The 11,344-nt window shown below is 38.9% G+C and overlaps 1 long non-coding RNA gene across 1 annotated transcript; it reads right to left on the bottom strand.

Annotated features, from left to right (window-relative positions):
• Window positions 1–906: 906 nt before the first annotated feature.
• On the bottom strand, window positions 907–4,528 carry LOC136228049 (uncharacterized). Its single transcript, XR_010688386.1, has 2 exons — window positions 4,172–4,528; window positions 907–1,575 (listed from the first exon to the last, which is right to left on the bottom strand). It is a non-coding gene; the product is annotated as an uncharacterized lncRNA (long non-coding RNA).
• Between the last annotated feature and the right edge of the window lie 6,816 nt (window positions 4,529–11,344).

Below are 11,344 nucleotides of genomic sequence, written 5' to 3'. Positions count from 1 at the left end.
AGAGCATATCCAATAAACACACATTCATAAGCCCTACTAGCAAATTTGACTCTCTTTGGGTCAGGAATCCTAACATAAGCCAAACAACCCCAAGTTCTAAAATATGATAGGCTAGGTGTTTGATTTTTCAAGATCTCATAAGGAGAGATTTTGCTATTTGACTTAGGGACCCTATTTAGCACATAGCAAACAGTCAATAGGATTTCTCCCCACCAATATGAGTGATGAGTGTCGAATTCACCAAAAATAAACACGTACTCTTGGAACTAGAAAACTGTAATAAATGTGGAGTAGGGTCGAATCCACAGAGACTGGTTGAATTAAAACTTTATAGAATGAACAACGGAAAAGTAAATTAGGGGGGTTTTGTTTGTAGATTTCTGTGAATAAAATTAACTGGAAGTAATTAAATCAATTCAACAGCAAGTAATGATATAAATAACTTAATATGAGGCGATTCCTGCTAGAGGTTAAATTCAAGTCTTGAATTTAACTAATTGATCATCAATCATACATAAAGATATGTTTCACCATTCAAATAAATTAGCTAGTTATTAAAAAGCATCAATAACCAATTTCTTCTTACAGTTTAGATAATCAGGAAACGTTCACTAATTATCTCTAATCAATCAAACAGTTCTAAACAAGCTTTAGAATTTAATTCGATTAAAAGCATTAAAGTACAAAAGAGATGCTAACTCTACTCAACAATCACACAAGAGGATTATTTTGAGTATATCAATCATCACTTCATAACATAAATCAAAAGTTTGTCCACAATTAATTATGTTATTTGGCTACTTGTATCAGATGATTTAAACGATTACGTATTTAAACACCTAATTAGAAAACAATTACAAGTAAATAATCAAATCAATTATTCAATTAAATCATGTAATGGGAATATAAACAGAATAGAGATTGATTACTTGAAATATATGAAGGAAAATAGTACAGAATGATCTCACAATTCCATTGTTCAAGACTTAAATCCTCTAGCTTGAAATTGGAGTTTAGTTCATCATGGAAGAGAGCATACACAAGAAAGATGAAGGAGCCTCTAGAGAATCGATGTTGTTGGAAGAAAAGGTCGATGATGATAGATATCGATCCCCGATTGTCTGTTTGTCTTATAAAACGTAAAATTCCACTTTCCCACTCTTTCCACCTTCTACATTTTTCTAACTAGAGAGAAACTAAATAACTCCCTCTAAAAATATAATAATAAAATCCTATATAGAATTAAACTCCTACTAGGATTCTATATTATAAAATCCTAATAGAATTAAATCTTATAGTAATGTCTTAACATATTTAAAACTAATAATAAAAGTTGCAAAGAATAAAAATCTTAAAATAGAAATCTTCTAAGCAAAACCCAACTCCCAAATTCATACTGGTCCTTACCCATGGGAACGAGTTAGGACAAATCAGCTCTTTAGTGCATAATTTCCTTCTTCAACATGGCCTAAGCCATGGGCATGCCTTAGGACTTGACTGCTTTCTCTGGTTTCACTTTAGGCTCTATAAAATCAACATTTGAATCCTTAATTTGAATTGCATCGCCAAAAACACCTATAAAACACAAAACAAGGTAAACAAACACTAATAAAGTAAAACTAACACTAAACTAAAGAGAATTAAGACATAAAGATGTAAATAAATATGGACACATCAATGAGGCAGCACCTGAACTAAGCATAATAGCTACTACAGACTCGGTAAGTGTCCTATTTTTCCTTTCAGCCTTTCCGTTCATTTCTGGTGAATAAGGTGCTGTGGTTTCATCTATAATACCATATGATTGATAAAATTCAATAAACAAGCTAGAACCATATTATGTGCCTCTATCACTACGAAGTCTCTTGACTTTCCTATTGTATTGATTTTCTATTTAAACTATGAACAACTTAAACATGTTAAACGCTTCACTTTTATTTTTCATCAAATAAACAAAAGTAAAGTCAGAACAGTCATCAATAAAGGTTATAAAATACTGTTTGTCATTTCTAGTCAACTTTCCATTTAATTCATATATATCAGAATGAATTAAATCTAGAGGTTTAGAATCCCTAACAACAGATTTATGAGGTGTTTTTGTGATTTTTGCCTGACTACAATATGCATACGTGTGGCCTATGCTTTTTGCTTTATGCAGATGTATGGACATGTGTGTATGCAAACTATGTATGTGTGGATGAGATGGTCGAATGGATTCCCTTTTCATAGGTTGGGGGATTTTGGTAGCTTCGGATCGAGAAATGATGTTTCAGGCCATCCCCAATGTGTGAAAGGATGAGGGCAAGGATAAGTTTGAAACCAAAGGTTATAAGGATGGGGATTTGGTTTTGATGAGCTTGTGCCAAGGGGCTCTCGCCTTTAACCAGAGATCGACGCATTCATTTTTTCCTAATTTTGCTTGAGCCGCCCTTTTCGGGTTTCCAACTCAACGGGATCTCTCCGATATTCTCTATCTCTCCTTTTGCATGAACCGCCCCTAGGGGTTTTCAATTCATCTTTTCTATATCTCACTGTTTTTTCCTCTATCTCTCCTTTTGCTCGGATTGCCTCTTTTGAGGTTTTCAATCCAACTTTTTGTTCAGTTTTTCTTCTTTTTTTTCTCTTGATTGTAAATGATACCGGATAGCACAGGGGGTTCATATCCACGGGCCACTTCTATGATGAGAATTTGACAATGAGTTCATGTCTGATGCCTTCGTTAATGGAGAAGCTTTTCGGAGCGAGATGGACGGTGATCTGATTGCCTGGTCGTGCCCCCGATTGAAGTTACCGTCTTGGTGTGGGTTAGAAATTGATGCGAGCGTATGCCCCTGCCAACTCGAGGTGAGATTTCATGTCACACCCGACCCTAAACGGCATCAGATATGAACGGTAAAGAGGATAACGAACTTCTAACAGTAATAGAATAAAAATTATTTGGACTACCCAAAGTTTATTTCATTATTTATCCCCCTAATAATCTAATAAACACTTAACAAATTTTTAATTTGACTAATTAATTTGATCTACCGATTTGGCTTGGACTTGATAATATTTTAGTATGAAACTTCCTACGTATCTCAATAATTCCAAATTGAGAATTAAAGCCACGTAGTTCTACCAATGGTGTAATATTTATGGAACCTCAAATGTGATGCCTAAGGACTTATTATAACTGCTTACTCAAAACCTTTACTTTCAGATTAAACTCTATCCCGAAACAGCATAAGATTGAAAAGCTTATCATTGATAGACCTATCCATACATAATTTGACTTATAGACCATTATACTTAATATACACATTTTGGATTCAAAATATTCATGATCAATTTACTTCCTAAAAACAGTAGACTTCCCCTCTATGCCATCATGGAGTTCAATGTTCTTATTTTCTATTGCATCAACAGATACTTGTTTCTCGTCATGTTGTCTTTTGGTGCTTGATAATTCAAGCAATTTACATAAGTTCCTTTCACAAAAATCATATTATATGTTTTCACCAAACACTCAAGGTTCTGGAAAGGTACAAGAATATAGATATACTAGATTTTGAAATAAACTTTTGAGAATTTTTCTAATTACTCTGGTTTCTCTATCCTATCAAGAGAGGCACACCTTACCCTTGTTTGAATTTTAAACTCATAGCCTCTAATGGATCAATCCTTCCTAAGGAGCATGTTTCAGATTTCAAACTACTAAGAACTATTGCCCCATTTACTAGTTCCTAATTTACTGGTAAGTAACTATTACAATACTTAAACATGGCTAAACTAACTTATCCTTTAAAAGTGACCTTAAGGAAATAAAGCAGCTCAGCCTTCCTACAGTTGCATTTGAAGCTCAATAAAAAACGGATTCTCTTACAAACCACAATTTGAACATAAAACCCAAAGAAAACAAATCAAATATCACCGACTAATATGCTTAGATCAAAAATATCCCCACTACTCCAATAGAAACACATCCAGAATGCTATAGTAAAATATTCAATTCAGTGAAATAAGAAGGAATAACAGAATGCTATAGTAGCAGAGAAATTACTGGAATTCTTAATGTCAGTGAAAATTCAGATTTTGCATATCAAGACACAAAAGAGAAGCGATAATTGGGGTTTTCTCGGAACCAATATCAGGAAGAAATTAGGACTTGAGGAGAAATGGGTATCTTTACCTGAACCACTTACATGCTTGATTCTCCCTCTTAAAACCGCCCACCATTGATGCCAAGACCACCGGAGAAGAAATTCAGGTCTATTCCGCCCATTTCAACTTCAATTCCGGAAAGCCTCATGTGAAATCCTCTGAACTTTAAAAAAATAATAATAAAGGAAGCCAACAAAATCTTTGACGAAAGGAATGAACGGGAGATCCATTTCTCTCTTTCCCATTCTAGCGTGAGAAAAAGATGCAAGGTGAGGAGTTTCTTTTTCTTTATCAAAAGAGAGAGGGAAGTTATTTCTAGATGCTTCCTGTTCGTTCTCGAGGAAGATGGAAATTATGGAGAAGGTTCGTGAAGAAGAGAGTTGCCCCCCTGACTTTCCTGAATTCCCTTTTAATCCCTCCCAATTTATCAATTAAGTATATGTTTAATTGTAACCAAATTCCCTTACACAATTTCACATCAGTTAAGTATACGTTTAGGATTTATACTCACCTGTTTTATTTTCACTCTTTCAAATTCTAGCCACAATTCCATCACTCATTAACATATCAATTAAATTCCCATATCAAGCTAATGACAAGTTTGGAGTTTTCATTTATAACATGATTTCTTCTTTTTTTTTATTTCAATTTAGACCCAATTCTTATAATTTATGTTTTTAGGTCTCGTTTAACACGTTTTTAAACTATTTGTTTTGTATTATGTTCCTTTAATCCAATCATCTCCCTTTTCCTATTTATTTCTATTTGATAAGTAAATAGGAACTAAAGCGCTTAATGGTTCAGTATTAGTTCGATATTAGTCGAGGAAATCAGTTATCTAAAATATTAATCGGTTTCCAACTTAATATCATATTATAATAATATTTTTGGACACGGACGTGACATTTCACGTGTACTCAGCTAGGGATACTGCCGTTGGGAGTGGCTATGGAGGAGAGACACTTCGTTCGAAGTTTGGCTCTTGAGAGGACCACAGAGGAGAAGAGGAACCAGACTTCATGGAGCATAAGAGAGAGAGGAAGCCTTTCTTTTTTTTCCTTTTTTTAGTTTTTCTCTTTTTTTTTAGATTTTGGATCGGCTTATGGGTGTTGAGGTGATTTCAGTTGAGATGGGGTGTCTATTGATGCGGGTGTTTTCATTGCAAATGCAACCGTCTAGCTTAAATAAAGAACTTGGCAAACATACATTGAATCGTTTACTACTCAGTTTATTAACCACTGTCACCAAAGTATGCCCTTTCGGGTTTTCACATTTCAATTATTTTAACTCTCTCCTTTTACCCTCGGAATTTTCAAATAAGCGCCCTATAGGGTTTTCACTTATTGGGGTGTCCCTCATTGTTGCATAGGCCGTCCTTTGCTGATTTTCAACCTATCGGGATTTTCTTTTTTCTTTTTTTAATTTTCATGAGACAGATTCCTCGGATCCGTTGAGATTGACCGTAGTTCTAAACTTCGTCGTCGCCTTTGTCGTTATTCGAGTATGCATTTGATCTTTCTTTGCTAAAGTGAGCTTTTCTTGTACATTTGATCACCCATTTGTTAGGCAATGTCAACCGCTCTTGTCACCTCGACGTTCCTTGGCTAGTCATGTCTGCTTTTTATTTGAATAATTTTCTTTTACTTCTGATTGGCTTGACTTTGCCCTTGAGCCTTTTTTAGCATTACTCTTTTTTTTTTAACTTTGAGTCATCATAGATCTAAACCTTCTCGTTGATCCTGGAACAGGGTCCTTTATCATTGATAGGTTAGTTGCCCCCGTCTTGTTCTGAATGGTGCACTCATGTACTAGTGTCCCCTTTGGGGGGAGAAATTTTTGTCGGTGCCTTAGTGCTAGCATGGTTTTGAGGGCTTGTTGCTTACTCCTTCTTTTCTTTTCTTTTTCTCTCTTTTTGGACTTTGTTGATTGTCGCTCAGTCTTCTTTTTGGCACAAGCCGGTGAGAACCCTTCGTTTGATGGGTCTACGCCCGACTTATCATCGTAGAGCCAGGGAATCGCTTCTCATGATTTATTTATTTATTTATTTTTTTACTCTCTTAATTTTCTCTCTTCAGTGGTTAAGCACTGAACAATAAGTATATTCTAGAGCTTACGTCTGTGCCATGATAGAAGCAGGAATATCTCAATTGAGTGGTAAGTACGTATCAAATGTAAGTACGTATGTTTAGGATAAAGTTTGCGGAAATGAAATTTCATTGAATTTAAAAGGAGGTTAATAACATCTTGTGGAATAGAAGATAAAATAAAAGACAAGGATAAAGACTACAAGTGCAATCCTCTCTCTCATGCTACTTCAGGAAGCTTCAGATTCTTCCACTTCATAAGTGTCCTCAATCTCGAGAACTTCTTCTTTAGCTTATCCTGATCCGTTGTAGACTTCGTCGTTCAAGGAACAAGTCGAAGGCTTCATCTGCTCAGAAGGATCTGGATCACTTATCTTCCCGGCTTCGATAAGATCTTGGATTTCATGCTTCAACATCATGCAAGTACTTGTTTCGTGACCATATTTCTGGTGGAAGTGGCAGTAGCCCCTGCGTTTGACTAACTCAGTGGTTTAACCTCCCGTGGCTGGTAGAGGATGAAGCATGTCATACATTTGTAGACCCTCCAACACTTCAAATAAGGGTTTTAGTGAAAGTGGAGAACTCCCTTCCCTCCCCTCTATACTGAGCAGGTGATGGAGGGCGAACAACCCTGGCAATCTCATGTCCCTGATGGTGTGGATCTTGTTGTGTTCGTGAAACATGGTGTGAGGCTACCCTTAGTGGAGTGAATGTTTGTAGGGTAGACTGTGACGCGAACTGGAACATAGGTTTCTCTACAGCAGCTTTCGGGATTTCCGCAACTAGCGATTCACTCAGGACCTCCCGGACCAACCTTTTCAGCTCTATCTTGAATTCATCTGAAGCAAGGATATCGAGAAGAATTCGCTCGATTTCTGCTCTGAGATTGAAATCTCATGTCATCCTCTGGGAACTTTCAACCCCATAATTCTTAGCAACCTCCGGATCATTAAGAGCATGTTTGAACTCATCAGAAAAGATGTATTTGGCTAAAGCCCCTTGCACACGACTCTCAAGATTGTGGTTTGGATTGCTGGACTAGGCCATGAGTTGGGTTTCTAAAAAGGAAAGAGAAAGGTTCAGTGAGTGGAGCTTTTTAGGCATTATGAATTTTGATGATGCGATGCACGTGCGATGCGAATGCTAGAGCTATCTACTTGTGCCTCCTTTCGATGGATGTATGATTTATGCATGATTCGTCGTGTGTGCTTTATTTCTTACAACATAAACACGATTTTGAATAGAGCTAAACCCCCTTTTCACTAGAGCTGTCGGTCGCACTTGGGTCGTCTGTGCTAACTTACCTGTTTGGAGGTGCGGATGCCCGAAACCCTTTCAACTGTTATACACACATTAGTATGAACCCTACGAGTTTACTATGCAATGCTTTACAAGATGTACAAAGTTGAATGATGCTCGACCTGACTGACGCTTGTGAGATTGAGGCGACCTTTATTGGTGTGTAAAATTCACTAGGACGCTAGGTAAATGAGAGTGTACCCCAGTGATATTCCCGATGTGTAAATATATTCGAGGGGTAGCGGGATGAGTGGGGGGAATGACATACTTGGTACCTCAACACGACTAACGATCTAAAAAAAAGACAACATAAGTGAGCATACATTAGATGTATGTGAGGGATTGTCATCATTGGTTGTAATGACGTACTTCGGAGATACGGGACGTTACACAGGCTGATGTGACGCTCATGGTACATCTGAGATTTAAACAGACCATGATGAAGATGTGCGGGGCATGTGTCCATAGTTTATTTGGTGTCGATACCGATAGCAGAGAACCGCCTTTCTGGGAAGGAAACACAAACTTCCTGAAACAGGCCGACATAGAGGGTGTGTCCTAAACTAGAAGCAAGTGGGACGTGACCACCACATAGGGGGCATGGGTCGATAGTTAGTTTAGACCCAAGATACCAATACATAAGGTGCTACCGAAACCCTGGCGTGCTACGTAGAACGTGGTAACACGCAGGACATGCCCTAAACAGGTGAAGCTGTAGGGGAGACTCGAGTGACCTATGTGACGTGCGTCAAATGTTAGCTTTCCTCGGAAAGCAACCATTATAACGATGTGCATGAAATACGAACATATTACATGATGGGACGTTGATCGCGGCACACCCGAAACTTGAGGTACCAATGGGATATATATGTCGACAAGAGGTATGTGCTACTCACTAGTATCATGACGGAGCGTTTTGAGATGCGATGCGTTTAGGAAACGCGATGACATACCGGCATGCCTTAGGGGTAGGCAAAAGATATGATGAGAGTCATGTTCGATGTGCCCCAGGGTTGACTTACACCAAACTTTTGAGCGATGTGATGTTTTGCTTTTGGAACAGCGACCACCACAGGGGAAATCCGACACATTTGGTGCGTTTGACCGATTCGAGACACGAATACGGTACACGGACGACACACGCAGTATCCGGCCAACTTTGGATATAGATGAACCATAGAGATGACTCGAGAGGTATGTCCTAAAAACATTGGAGACATCGGCTGCACATGACACCGGTCCGTAGGGTGCAATTTAAGGGTCAACTCAAGCTAGAGACACAAACATATCGATGTATTTGTGGAGCATTGGTGCGTCCGGCAGAATGAGAGGTGTCCCAATCCGATCGAAGTACCAACGAGATGCAAACGACGACTTACCTGGTATATGTCAAAGGTCAACTTATTTCATAGCGCAAACCAGACGACGATATGTTTTATGAGAATCCCTAAAGATCTTACGTGGATATTTATGACGTATTTGGTCCATCACCGATGTTTGAGATACCATTGATGACACACAGGGTAGACGTCGATAGTTTGACTGGAACCTATCACTATGAACAAACTCAATGCTTGAGGAGCCACGAAGGTGTAAACCAAGACATTCGAGCTAAGTGCCAAATGTTGGACTTAGACGCGGTACGAACAGCTCGATACCACTGATACGAGCGAGACCCAAATAGCGACATATGGGGTATATGTTTTGGACTCGTAAATAAGACAGTTCGAAGTTTGGGGCGCATGGACAATGGTAGCAATAATGTAGGGGGAGCGTGTCGAGGATTTGACAATATAAACAAACCGTTGTTTGAGGCGCACTCAAGACATGAGTGACGACTTACGGGGCATACGTCAAAAGTTTGACAGGAGCCTCACGACATGAACAACTCAGTGTGTCAAGGTGTGAGCGGGACGCCCGAGACGGCCCATAGGGTACGTGCCTAATGGTATAACTTGGACTGGACTACATGAATCACTCTATATAACAGGTACGTGCCAAAAGTTCGACTCGAACTTGATGATACAAATGACTCAACATTGGAGATATAAGCGAGATGCACGTGATGACATATATGATACTTGCCCCAGATTCGACTTGAACTCGATGACATGAGTGACTCGACATTTGACATGAGAATGGGACGTACCAAACCGCGTATGGGGATATGTGCCATAAGCTTAACCCTGAATGGATGGTATAAACGACTCAGCCTTTGATATGTGAGTAAGGTGCGAGAGATGACATACTGAACGCACGTCAAAGGTCGGTCCAGAGTTTGATAGCCTAATGACCTGTTTGCGGACTACAAATATTGCTGATGACAAGGCGACATATGGGGTATGTTTTCGACAAGGCCCAACCTATGACTAAAGCGCAAGCGGTGACATAAGGGATATGCACCGAAAGCTGATGCATGCTCGAAGCACCAACATCACATGTTTGGAATACTGACGTGTCGACATACAAGGTACGACCGAGAGTACCAATGGGGCATGAGGATGACCTACTAGCTACGAGGTTAGTACAATGACGCATGGATTTATTAAATGTGACGAGGCGACATATAAGGCGCCAGTTAAAGTGCGGATATGATGCGATGACTTCGTGTGAAACGTGCGTTAGAGGGTCAATGTGACCTGGGGTCCGGACAGTGGGACGATGTAAATACGAGGGGGAACCATGACGACCCACGTGGCACACCTAAAGGTACAAATGGGAGGTGTGGACAACACACGAGTTAAGGGTTCGTTTCGGAGGTCAGGGCATTGCCCACAACTCTGAAATACGAAGGTGCTATGTATGGACTACATCCCCCAGATGCGAATGACGACAGGTAAGTGAGATTCGTGTGAAATAGTTGACTCGACCCTAAGCTACCAATCGTACAATAAAGTAACTTTGGAGTATAGGTGCATGGTGTGCTGACATGCATAGAATGTCTTAACGTACAAAGGTCATGATGACACTCTTAGTAAATTACCAAACTACCTCTATTACTAAGAGATAATTACGTTTTAACTAACAATAACAATAATAAAAACTATTATTTATTTGTCACTAATATCTATTATCTTATATCAGGAATATTCACATGCACCTTAATGAGCAAGTGAATTTGCTCATTCACCGTTAGATATAGGCTTATTAAATCTAAGCCTCAGGATGTTTTGAATCTCCACCTTAGAATTCTAATAAGTCTATATCTAACGGTGAATGAGCAAATTCTACATGCTCATTAAGGTGCATGTGATCAATACTGTATCTTATATATATATTAATTTTTTTTTTGAAGATAAATGTCATTAATGAGCCAAAGAACGGCAAAAGTTCAAAGCAGAAACATGAATAAAACCAGGTAAAATATCAAAGATAGCTAGACTAGCATGATTGTTAGCCGCCCTGGCCAATGCATGGGCAAAGCCGTTTGCTTGTCTTTTGATAAACGGATGGAAAAACCGTTATTTTGTGTTAAACCAGACCGACATTGAGAGATATAGTCACCAAACTCGGATAGATCCTCTTGACCAGACTGAATAGCCTTGACAGTTTCCAGCAAATCAGTTTCGAATACTACTGAATTGATCCCCAATTCCCTCACCCAATTAACAACGTTTAACAACGCCCAAGCTTCACCTTCCCTAATATCCATTACTCTGCCAACCGTTGCTGATTTCGCCTGTAGAAATTCACCTTCATCATTACGCAGCACCAACCCGCAACCCGATCGTCCTAGAATAGTGAAAAAACTCGCATCAGAGCAGCAAGAAACCAATCCCCGTGGAGGACGATGTCAACATTTCTCACAGTTTGACGCA

This window comes from Euphorbia lathyris, chromosome 4, assembly GCF_963576675.1.
Source record: "Euphorbia lathyris chromosome 4, ddEupLath1.1, whole genome shotgun sequence".
Taxonomy (NCBI): domain Eukaryota; kingdom Viridiplantae; phylum Streptophyta; class Magnoliopsida; order Malpighiales; family Euphorbiaceae; genus Euphorbia; species Euphorbia lathyris.
Note: the sequence above shows the minus strand (reverse complement) of the source record. Positions and strands in the feature narration are given on the sequence as shown.